This window comes from Pogoniulus pusillus, chromosome 8 (genome assembly GCF_015220805.1).
Source record: "Pogoniulus pusillus isolate bPogPus1 chromosome 8, bPogPus1.pri, whole genome shotgun sequence".
Lineage (NCBI taxonomy): Eukaryota > Metazoa > Chordata > Aves > Piciformes > Lybiidae > Pogoniulus > Pogoniulus pusillus.
In genome coordinates, this window is record NC_087271.1 from 29,994,687 (window position 1) to 30,007,694 (window position 13,008).

Here is a 13,008-nt window from a genome sequence, read left to right on the forward strand (position 1 = left end):
GTGACTCATTTTGCAAGAAGAAGAAATGTTAACTATTTTTTCTCCAATAAACCGAGTTTCTGTCATTTTGAGGAAGCAAGAAGGTATTTGAATAGTTGGAGATTCAAGAGTGGCAACAAAACAGTATCAGAGGTTATAACGAATGTGAAGAAAATTTTAAAGCAATTACAATACAGCCAGAGAAACACTGCAACAGCAGTTAATGTACTGAAGAATTCTACTCTCCTTGAGACTAAAGCAGCCATGGCAGGTGAATGTAAAGTTACTGCTCAAGATCTCTTTTTCCCCGTCATCACTAAGGAAACCACAGGACATCCTTACGCCTGCTAACATAGTATCTTTTACAGTCACAGCTTGCTCCATTTTACTTTGTAAGCAGAGTTGCCTTTTATGCTCCCAAACATGTTAGTAGTAGGGATCCTGTTTCACTCTGCAAGAAGCTGGAAGGACAGAGAAAGCTGCAAAACTGCTCTTGGACGGACTGTGTTTCAGAAGGCTAATACCTTCTGAACCTCTGATTAATCTTTGAGCAATCCTGCAGTCAGTACTTGTACCTCAAGGGCAACTCTGTTAAAGCACTCTTTCAAGAGACCTATTATCAGCCTGAAATCTTAAATAGCAGACCCTCTCCCTGAGTAGCTCACATTACTTTTGGCCTTTCAGGCTCTAAGGGTGTGGTTTGAGGATCAATTTAAATTGATCTAACTGTGGACCACAGCCAGACAGACAATCCTATAACTGCTCCTATCAGGCTACACAACGAGTTAGTATAAACGAGCATCTCTTGTTTGCTGGGACAGCTTTTCATCAAATCATTTTCTCAGCCCATGGCATGACAACAAACAGAATGGCACCAGAGAAGAAGCTGAAACATACAGCTGGCAATAAGGTCAGCACATGCAGCCCAGACTCGGATCTGCCTGAATTTCAAACAGACCCCTATACTGGACATCTGGGTGGATTATTAGTATGAGATGGAACAAAACATATTATAAACAGCAAAATCTGAGTATTTTTGTCCCCTGTGGATCCTAAATGATTTCACAGCAGCTTTGAACAAAACGGTAGTATTATGAGCTGACAATGCAGCACTGGCTTTCATTGTATGCTCGTTGGGTCTGACAATGCAGGACTGGCTTTCATTGTATGCTTCTTAGGTCAGTATGTAAAATGTTTTAAGAATCTCTTTTCCATGACAGCTCTGAGAGAAGCTCTGCCCATGGTACACAATCACAGTACAAATCACAACAAATGGTACTCAAAAGTTCACCTGTTCAGGTGTCTTTATTCATTTGGACATGCCCTCTTCTTTTTGTTTCATATCTATACATACATATATATATGTATATATACATATATATTTTTTATTTGTTTGTTTCATTTTACCATGAAATTAAGTCAGTGCAATAAAAAAGTTTCAGTCTATTTGCTACTTGGGATCTAGCCAAGCAAAGATAAGGTGAAAGTATTTGGATTAGCTTTTCTCAAATTCTTCTTTGTCTCTTTTTAAAATAATTAATAAATGATAGAATAAATATGTATCTGCTTTATTCAATAACTGGATTGCAATTATGTACCTCGAAATTATGTGAAAATCAGATCCATATTTTGTATTATTCATTTAGGATATTATCAGGACTTTTTCCCCTAATGTAGTGAAGGATGATTCCAGAAGTCTTTGCATATGGGGTTAACACATTGCCTGACAAGTCATCAAACAGAAACAAGTAATGAAGCTCCAAGTAGTTAGATTTAATTTACAACTAAGCAAAACAGTGTTTATTGGAACAAAAAAGGTCATTAATGTCTTACTAGGAAGCAATTAAAATAACAGATCAAAGCCATTCATCAAATCACAAAACAGATGCTGAGCTTTACTGTAAGAGATTCAGAAGCAATGGTGTATGTAATGGTAGAAGTCCACAAACTATGTTGCACCTTCTGTAACCACAGAGAAGTTGCTGAAAAACAAGATTTATTGCACACTAGATTTAACAGTGATTCTCCAGCTTCAACCACGCTCATCTTACTCATTTAGAGACTCAAAGTGAAGGAGATGAACTGATTCTGATTCAATGTTTTTATCAGGAAAACTATTCTAACCCAAAGAAAATATTTATTGTGTTGTTGGCAAAGGATTCCAACCTCAACATGGAGTGCTGCTTCAACAATATAATGGAAATATCTACCATTACTAGAAAAGAACTGAACTGAAGAAATCCTGCTTCAGCAGTTTGCATCAGAAACCTATACTTCACATTCTCTCTTCAGCAATGGGCTGAACTGAAACACTCTAAGCCTCTTAAACTTCAGCAACTCCAGATATAGTCCATTTCTCTACACAAATTTTAACAAATAGTGGAAGAGATTTGCAAATAAAAAGGTATGGTAAGGTTGCTGTTAGAGTTTTGTTTCTGCTAGAGTCTCTCTGTTTCACGCAGGAGTTGCAATCCATCACTGAAAACGCCTCCTAATTAAAAGATACTGTCATGTCATGGATTAGGGAATTTGTCTATAAAAAGCTTCAGATCTCTGTGTAGGATAACACAGATGCTTCATACATCCATCTGTGTCAGACTCAAAACACTGTTTTTTATATATAGCTCAAACACTGACTTCTTGTCACCAATCTTCAGAAATTAGTGTCTATGCAAACCAAACCAAGTCAGCAGCAGCGAGAAGAAACAGAATTGGAACCAGAAGTGAGTTGCAGTTAAATAGCCACCAACTCAATGTGACACAAGTAGAGCTGCCCAGATGCCTGCATGAGGAGGCAATTGCCAGCGTAAATGCTCTCATTCAGCTCGGGTTCAACTAAGATCCAGTTAACAATCTTTTTGGAAGAGATTTCTGATTGGCTGCATGGGTGTCAGGCAAATCAGTGACAGACATGCCAGAAGGAGACTTGGTTCCTATAAAACCTCTTAAGATAGATTTTCCAGCGATTCTGCTCTCTGGATTCTTCCATTATCCTGTGCATCCTAGACTCCACTATTATCCTGTGCATCCTAGACTCCACAGAATAAGAACTGTCTGCCTGAAAACAGAAAGAGACCCTGAAGAAGCAGTGTTTACATTGGGGAAGAAGATTTTCCTCTTAGTCTTTGTGGTGATCAGCACAGTGTAAAGCAAGTTGATTGCCCCTGCATTTATCATGCAATGTATAAATATTACTATTGGTCATAAAGTTACATGGCATCAACTATCATTTCTACCTTTAGGGCAGCTCCTCTGTACCAACAGCCAGCTCGAACCCCTCCTAGTGAAGACTCCCTGCTGTTTCTCACAAGTTTTTAAAAATTAATTGGGATTTTTTTTAAAGAATGCCCTTAAGCACATCAAGTGGGGATTTTCATTAACAAATATCAAAGGGAAACTCCATATGCTCTCCAAGCAGTGTTTAACCAAGCACAGGATTACTTACTGACTAAGAGAAAAGAGTAGAAGCTACTAAATTTCTAACATCACTACTATTTCATCTCAATTTTCTCTGAGCAATCCTCATCTATATTCTGAACCTGCAGGAATGACATGACCTAACAAGGTTCCATGCACAAATACACTTTAGTGCAATGAAGGACACCTAACCCAGTATCAGATATCTGTGGGAATTAGCTTGAGCATCTAAAGTACTCTAAGCATCACAGTGTAAGTTCCATATAAGTTAATGTATTCTGTTTCTTAGAAAAATCAATTAGACTACGTTAACCTCATGCTGTTACAGACAGACCACTTCTAGTACCCGGCCTGGCTTGTTTAAAATAACTCAAGTATCTCTTTTTCAAATTGTGCTGGGTATCAAGATGAACAGATAATATAGTTCAACTGTTATCAATGTAATGAGAGATTTAACTTTTACATCACAGGTTCTCAGTAACCTAATTAATAATAGTCACAGTTTCTTAATTTCATTTCGTAATGCTGGGAATTCATTTTGGTCTGCATTAATGTAATCCATATGAAGCAGATATCCCTACCAGTGTATCTTGTTACCTATAGAAGGAGAAGATGATACAACTGAAGAAATATCTTGTGGTAGGCTTACTTGGGTAGTGATCCATTTGAATGAAAGTCAGGGGTGAAAGATAGCTCTAGAGAAATTCAAGCATGTAACTGCTTTTCATGGAACCTATTCTTCACAGTGTACATCCACATCTCACTCCCAGAGAACTTTTTTTCAGAATACTTCCCAAGTTTTTTGTTCACCCCATATGCTTTCCATTCAGGATTTGGCAGATTTTCATATGCATCTTGTAACCAACAGACTCAATAAATGGTAACAAAAGATGGGCAAAAGTTTGTGCTGTTCTTTTAGAAAGGTTACCAGATTTGCTGCTTCCTAAGAATGTTGCCATTTTTCTGCATGTATCTGAAGCTTCTGAATTATTTTGCTGTATCTGTGGGAGCTCAGTCCTTCTGCTTATTGACTGTCATCTTGCATTTAAGCCCACTGATTGACAGAGCAACTAGAATGTACAAGCAGAAAATCAATACCGCAGGACTTCCAGACAGACCACTACTGCTCTTAGAAGTAACTGGTTTACTGGTAGTAGTGGCAATCGTTGCTCAGAAAATGTAAAGCTAGCCAGCCGTGAATAGAAACAATGTAAAGACAGATGTAGTGTTTCTTTGCATGAAAGGCTTTTTGTATTAGTCTCCCGTGTTTAAATTCATTTACATTTCTCTCTAAAGGCAAACTGAGGAAAGGAAGAATGAAAAAAAAAAAAAAAAAGAGGAAGGGGGGAAGATATTTTAAAGACTGTGCAGATTTGTATGCATTTGTTTCTTCTATCTCCACACTGACCTTCACCACTTTAAACTTTAGGGATTCTACATGTAACTTTATTCTGTAACACCATATTTTACTTATTTCTGAAGGAATGACACTCCTGCAGAGTTCAGACTTACATGTTAGTGGTTTACTGCTAATACATTCTTGGTGTGGAGGCAGAGAATCAACATGGCCAAGTCAGGAATTATAAAAATAGAATGATTTTATTTTCCTGAAAACCCAGCCCCCAGACTATATACAGAACTAGTTTAGGTTTATTTACAGGTTCTAATTCAATTGGGAAAAACCTTCACAGGATGCTATGGGCAAATTTAGAGATTTAGTAAGTCAGGAAATGAAAAAGGCTAAGTTACAAACACAGCTTTACCCCACTATCAAACAGGCTGAGCAGAGAATTAAGGGAACAGCAGGCTTTATTCACAGAGGTGAGATAGGTATTCAGCGATCATCCCCATGCTGGATTTCTCTGCAGCTCAGCTGCCTTCTGATGCTGCAAGCAATATCCAATACTGGATCCAAACAGCAGAACTCCAAGGTGGGTGGAAAACCCACCAAACTCAGAAGCCTCTCAAGCACTTCTTCCACAAGACAGAGATTCATGGAAGCAATGTTGCCTCAGCAGTGCCAGTGGAGAGCCAAACTGCTAGGGTCTCCCCAGTTCAGAATAGCAGCCAGGAAGTCAGCTGCTGTATGGGCTGAGAGTAATCGGTCTGAGTGCTGCCAGGAGCTCTCTCTCTCAAATGGACCCAAGGACTGTCAAGCTTGCAAATTTGCACAGAATGGTGCAAAGATGGAGGACCATGCAAAGGCAGGGATGGTGTAAAAATGAGAGCCATGTAAAAAGGTAGGAGCCATCCAAAACAAGAACTCAGTCATGGCAGATACTCTACCAAGATGGGGATCAGTCCTGTCAGGAAGTCTGTCAAGGTGGGAAATCTTTCAAGGTGGGAACCTCACTCCTTTTCTTGCTCTATTTATGTTTTTTCTAGACAAAGTGTCCATTTGCCAACCACCAGCCCAATTCCAGCATGGGCTTCCACATGGGTCAGTATGCATGTGGAAAGCTGTCCTTTGGTGTTCCTTCTTAAAGCCTGTGGGGGAGGGGGTGAGGTGGGGAAGCAGTTTTCATGCCACCTTCTCCTCCCCATTCAAACCTGCAGGGGAGGAGGGAGAAGGAAGGAATTTGGAGTGTTCCAGAAAAATTCTGCCAACATTTACCTTCCAGTTTTACAGTACTCTAATTACAATCTCCTAGCATACAGTGGTCTTCCACCAATGCAGCTGGAGGTCAGCTTCAAGCAACCTCTACCTATTAGGATCTCCTGCTGAGTTCCTAGTTATTAAGGCAATGAAACTTTAGTATAGAAATAATATAGAACTCATATAATGAATTGTTTCCAAGGACAAGAGAAAAAATCCCTAGCTAAAATGCATCTTCCTTAATAACAGTTCCCACATTATGTTGCATACTTCCTCTGTAGTGCTTCATTGTGAATAAAAACTATTTTTTAATAAATATCAAAGTAAAAGAGTAGATGCAGAAATGTTTGTTGGGTTTTTTTTGTTTGTTTTCTCAGAAAAAAATATGTCTATCTACAGATTTATAGTAAGATGACATCAGTGCAAAGACTTCTCAATAGTTCTATTTAATCCCATTATAAGTTAAAGTAGGCAGTGACCTTGGTGTTAATAAAATGTTCTGCTTATAAATATCTGATAAATAGAATGAGGAAAAAAAAGGAACCAGGAGCTAAGGACACTTTATTACTTAGAAAAAGCAGCTCAAGGTTAGTACTACAATAGCATTTCTGATTTCACTCTCTGCAAGCCCACAGAAAGGGAAAGGATAAAAAATGGCATACAGGAAACTAAGCTTGGTGAATAAATCACTAGCAAATAGGCCTTTGGTAAGAACCCTTTTACGTAACAAACTTTACTAGTGAGTTGGCCTGGAATTTTCTAATAAAATGTTGGGGGAGTTCCCCTCATGGAATATCAATTAGTAGAACCTGAAAACATATACAGTTAGTTTTAAGAAATCTACTACTATAAACATTTTTTTTTGACAAGCTACTGTATTTCAACATTTTCACAATGAAAACTTGGGGTTTTCCAGTTCCAAAAACTTTCTGTTCAGGAGGAAATATTTTTACATTTAAAATTGATTATATGTAAAAAGTTTTAATACAAGAAAAAAGAAGAAAGTTCTAAAGAAAAACAAAATATTCCAACAACATTAATCAAGGTTTGGGATTTGCATATAACTTGCCATTTCAACATCTTGTGTAAAATATTGCCCCCCAAATGAGACTATCTTTCTTCACTTGTCTCACTTTTTCTATGACCTGGGAGTTTTACATTGGTAAGTGTTACAAGCTCTTTGGTCCTCTGGGTCAGCAACCATGTTTTTTACCAGAAATGTGTACTCACATACTTACCTTTTACATAAAACTCCCTCAACTGTTTTTCAATAATGTACTCTCCAACTATCAGCTTCACAGAGAAACTGCAAGGGAACCCATTCATGTTTAACATTTAATCCTCTGTAAGATTATCTTAATTTGTATACTGATGTAAATGCAGTCCTGAAGCCACAACTGTTGCGAGAAACACAAGCCCTACGAGGAGAGGCTGAGGGAGCTGGGATTGTTTTAGCCTGGAGAAGAGGAGGCTCAGGGGTGACCTTATTGCTGTCTACAACTACCTGAAGGGTGGCTGTGGCCAGGAGGAGGTTGCTCTCTTCTCTCAGGTGGCCAGCGCCAGAACGAGAGGACACAGCCTCAGGCTATGCCAGGGGAAATTTAGGCTCGAGGTGAGGAGAAAGTTCTTCACTGAGAGAGTCATTGGACACTGGAATGGGCTGCCTGGGGAGGTGGTGGAGTCGCTGTCCCTGGGGCTGTTCAAGGCAAGATTGGACGTGGCACTTGGTGCCATGGTCTAGCCTTGAGCTCTGTGGTAAAGGGTTGGACTTGATGATCTGTGAGGTCTCTTCCAACCCTGATGATACTGTGATACTGTGATTAATCTGAATATCTATCAAATAAAATCTGTGATAACTGCTAAGACTAAGAATATTTTATTAAAAGCAATAAAATCCAGAACCAAGGGGGAAAAATCATCAACTTTAGGGAAAAAAAAACTTACATGCAAAGAAAAAGCATGTGTAAAAATAAGTCTTGAAAGCAAAAAAGAGAACAGCGATAGCAATTAATATAAATTAAGAGCCAGAAGATTGCTAGAATGCTTGAGGCTAACATCAATGACAAATCAATGGCCAACACAATTGAGGACAATAAGGATTTTTCAAAGTGAATTAGTAACAAAATGCATTCCAACAGGAGTATTAGTACAGTAATAGATTCATGTACTAGAATGGTTATTAAAATCTACACAACACAGAAGGGCTTACAAAGTAGTTTCATGCTGAATCTGGGAGAATTCCAATACCAGTCAATATTGTCAAGAAAATATACTGTGATCTGAAAGTGATATAAGGATGTAATGCTGTGTAGCTAGGGCATTAAGACTTTTTTTTTCTCCTACCAGCACAGATAGAAAACTGTGATCTAAGAGCTTGTTTTGTTGCTGGTAACTCATGAAATTCAGGGAACTTATTAGAGAAAATAATGAAACTAATACTGTATTTGTATCCTTAAAAGTTTAGTGGTATGACCTAAATGAGTGGATATGATCTGTCACAGGCACAAGTAATGCTACAGCTACTTGTGTGTCACTTAATAAAGATTTAGAAAAGTCCAGTAAAAGATTCAAGATTTATTAATTGGCTGATCCTGAAATACAACTGCAAGTACAGAATTCTCACTGAGTGTGTGCTGTAAGTTCCTACAGAGACCAAATTTTGGTCGCATTATTATCTAACATTTTTATCAGTCCCCTGTAGGAAATCACAAAATCTTTACCCATAAAGCTGACATGCAAAGAGGATTTTGGCACAAAATAATTAAGAAAACAGTCTTTTGATACAGAATAGATCACTGTAGTCAATGGGGCACAAAGTAATTATATTAATTTCAACATGGCCAAACACAGAGTAATAAATCTAGGAACAAATAATTATAGGATGCCTCTGTCTACTTCTATTGAGCAGGCAGAGGTAGAACACAATCCACAGCTGGAAGTTGAGAGGCAAATTCTAATTCAAAATAAAGTGCAGATTTCAGCTGCCAGGTAATAGAAACAGAGTAGCAGCCTTCCCCGAGCAGTGATAGATTCTCCATTGCAAGAAACCAGTCAAATCACAGATGGACACTTTTCTTTGAGGCACAGAGTTTATTCACAATGAAAATTAATTTAGGGAACATTTATGCTGTACTGTCAACTTACATATAATCCTCTTCCAAACACAAGATGTGGCCATGAGCAGGAACACTCCTTGCTATTCCTGGGCATAAAGCCAATTCAATGGTCTTGATAGGATATAAATGGTGTGCAGCTTACAGCACTGGGCCAGCACTTCCACTGCCAGCTTTATTTATAGCCCTGCCACGTTCATTAAACAAAGTCAGAGAACACCTCTGGCACAAGGAAAAGGGACAGAAGAATTAAATGGTAGCTGATATAACTCTGCAAGTTTATTTCCAACCATTGCAATGTTGTATATGGTACTGCCAGTCAAGAGCAAAATCCTGGTTGTTCTTTACTGAAATAGGGATGCCAGATAAAATGTCCCTAAAGACAAATGAGAATCAGTAGTTTCTATGCAGTCACGCTGAACACAAACTGATGCAAGCCCCATCAGCACACCAGAAGGGCAAACAGATGCGAGTAAGGCTTGTTGCAAATTCAGGACCCATATATGAAAGGAACAAGAATTTGAAAACACATTACTTACCTCAGTACTCAGAGGGTTTTTTTGAAGCAGATTTGTTACTTGGTAATAATTCTTGCCATCTGAAAATCACAGGACTTACAAGTAGAAAATGCCTCAGCATCCAAATAAGTAAAATTTGGATCATGAGACATTGATTAGTGAGGATTGACAAATGAACAACTTTTCATGTGATAGGGTAGTAGCTGCGCTTTTCCAATGTAAAAAGCAGTATTAGACCCTTTGCTCTGCAAGTAGCTTTGCAAAATATAAATTGCCGTCTATCCCATCATAATTATTAAGTGTATTCTGAGGCACACAATTAGGAAGTTTATAAGCTGCTTGAAGAATATGAATTGATTTGTCTTACAGAGGTAAATATTTTTCAGTAAGAGTCAACCGGCGAGGTGCAGTCTCTATGGACATTTTAGACCTGTTACTCCCAACAATCAGATGGTAGCTCATGGAAACAAAATACTCTCTTCTACAGGAGTCATTGGATAAGCTTCTTAATTCTAATCTCCAGGCTTTTACATAATCGTGAAGCATGCCTAACCCAAATCCTAACCCAAACTCCCTTCCTTTTTTTTTATGTTTTGAGGGCCATCACTTCAGCCATTTGCCATTCAAACTCTGTTAAACACCTTGACATTAGACTGTGCCCATGGGTATGCGCCAACCAAAATCACAACACTGGAATAGAATAAGCCACAAGTATGAAATACTCAGAATCCTTATTACTGTAATTATTGCTGTAATTGTTTCAACAGATGTTTAAAAAGAAAAACACAGTAAGAGCTGGAAGAGTAATAAAGGGATTAGATTTCACAGCCATATTCATAAGCCTTACATAATGAGCGGAAGGAAGGCAACAGAGGATATAAAAAATGAGAACAGAAACATCCTAAACACTCACTACAAGAGAAAAGGCCAAAAAAGAACCATCCTGCTACAGCTTATTTGTATTTGTCACTGAACTTTCATCTGTCTTGAATTCCTAACCTCAAAAACTATGTCCTTTCTACCATCAAATGTAACAGACCTTGGTCAACTGAAGAAAGACGGAAATAGCCAGCAAAAGCCTTTTACAAGGGCACTCCTTTATTGAACAAGCACAAAGGACCGTTCAAAACTGTGGCATCATCCTCACTAGTTATGGTAACAGAACATTTAATTCCCCACAGTTGTCAGACAACATGTTTAAGACTCATGCAAGCAATGAATGTTAAAAAGATAAGTTCCTTTCCAACAAAAGGAAAAGCTCAACTGTGGAGACCTTTGAAGGAAATGCTGCACCTCAGTGCTAGTAACTTTGATCTGCAATTGGTACCTCTAACAGAGGTACACTTGACACTTTAAATATTGATGAGATATTTGCTGAGCTGCCATTAAAAGCCAAGGCTTCACTTTCTAGTAAAAGAAAACACAAGCTTCAAAGACTCTGTAGGGGTCCTGATCTCAAGAGCCTTTAAAGAAGCCGAAAATATATCAAACCAAGGGAAGGGAGATCAACCCATCTTGGTTTGATACACTATAACATCAGTTGTTATACACAATTGTTTGGAAGTATTACAAAGTGTGAAGCTTCTTTTGTAGTTACTGTTCTCCTACCTAGAGTGCTGGAAAAGAAAATCATCCTCTTATTATCAAGATAGTACACATTAAGAGGTAGAATTTATACTACAAATAACTTTGTATGGTTTTGTTATTTGACTGTGTGGATAACCCTGACTTAGGTTTTATTATTCCTGAGACATACAAAAAAATACTTCTCACAGACTAAAGCCCAGGAACTAGACAACTTTATATCCAAAACAGTCAGCAGAAGATGAAGTTTCATGATCATATGCATCACCACACTCTATGCAGGTGAAGGAAAAGTGAGTGTCAAGGCGAATGAAGCATTCAGTTGAGTTTACTTGCCTGTTCCACTGTGATTTCATCCATATGTTCGTCCAATCTTCATTATTATTAGTGTAACTATCAGGGATGGTATGCCACAGACAGAAATAACTATTAAGGATAATGAGCAAAAGTTAAGCTACCAGCTACTTCTTTCTTATGTGAAAGCAGACAATGAGCTGAGCAGGTAAAGAAAGCACACAAAGGAAGTTCTGACCTTTGGTCTCAACCGTGTTAAAGTCTGTAAGTCTACTGAAAGCAGTTAGGCATGAAAGACTGCTCAAAAACTTACTGCAGCTGGACTTAAATTGCTGGCCAGGAAAACCGAAGGGCAAGTACATGCTCACTTGCTATTTAGTATTCTGACTAGGTAACCTGTAAGAAGGGTGCATTTCTAACTGCTCTTCCTGTACTTAAGCTGAGCATGGAAGACTTAGAAAAAGAAGTTATCTGAGACAGGAAAAGGCCAATGCAGGGCATTTCTGCATGGAATATGGGGAAAACAGGAGAACTGTAACTGTTCCATGAGCATGAGTTTCTTCTTCCCCTGTACTCAGCACTGGTCAGACCAGTCCTTGAGTACTGTGTCCAGTTCTGGGCTCCTCAATTCAATAGAGATGCTGAGATATTGGAATGTGTCCATAGAACGGTGACAAAGCTGGTGAGGGGCCTCGAACACAAGCCCTATGAGGAAAGGCTGAAGGAGCTGGGGTTGTTTAGCGAGGAGAAGAGAAGGCTCAGGGGTGATCTCATTGATGCCTACAACTATCTGAAGGGAGGCTGTAGCCAGGTGGCAGTTGGTCTCTTCTGCCAGGCAACCAGCAACAGGATGAGGGGACACAGTCTCAAGTTGTGATGGGGGAGGTATAGGCTCGATGTTAGGAGGAAGTTATTCAGAGAGAGAGTGATTTGCCATTGGATTGGGCTGCCCAGGGAGTTGGTGGAGTTGTTGTCCCTGGAGGTGTTCAAGAAAAGACAGGATGAGGCACTTAGTGCCATGGTCTAGTTGACTGGATAGGGCTGGGTGATAGGTTGGACTGGCTGATCTTGGAGGTTTCTTCCAACCTGGTTGATTATATGAATCTATGAAAAATAACTATTTCAAAGAGAGTTGAAAAGCTTATTTAAGCATTGCAAAGTATATTTGGTCAAAAGACAGCACCATTTACAACAGTGAGGAAAAGGCAGTAAAAAAGTCACATTATTTCCTGAAGATTAATTGCATATGTTGGTTTTAATTTCTCTAGTTTAAAAAAAAACAACAAAAAACATTAAAACCACCAAACAACCACACACACAAAAAAAAAAAACACCAATAAATCAGAGCACTGGGATTCAGTAAACTTAGAGATTTTCACTACAACTTTAGGAAAGTATGCATGGAATAAACTCTGAAAGTAAGATATGTCTGAGAAATCACAGATGGTATTCCAAATACTTTCATCCACTACTCTGTATGGAAGCCCAGGTATTTTGTGTGCAATTT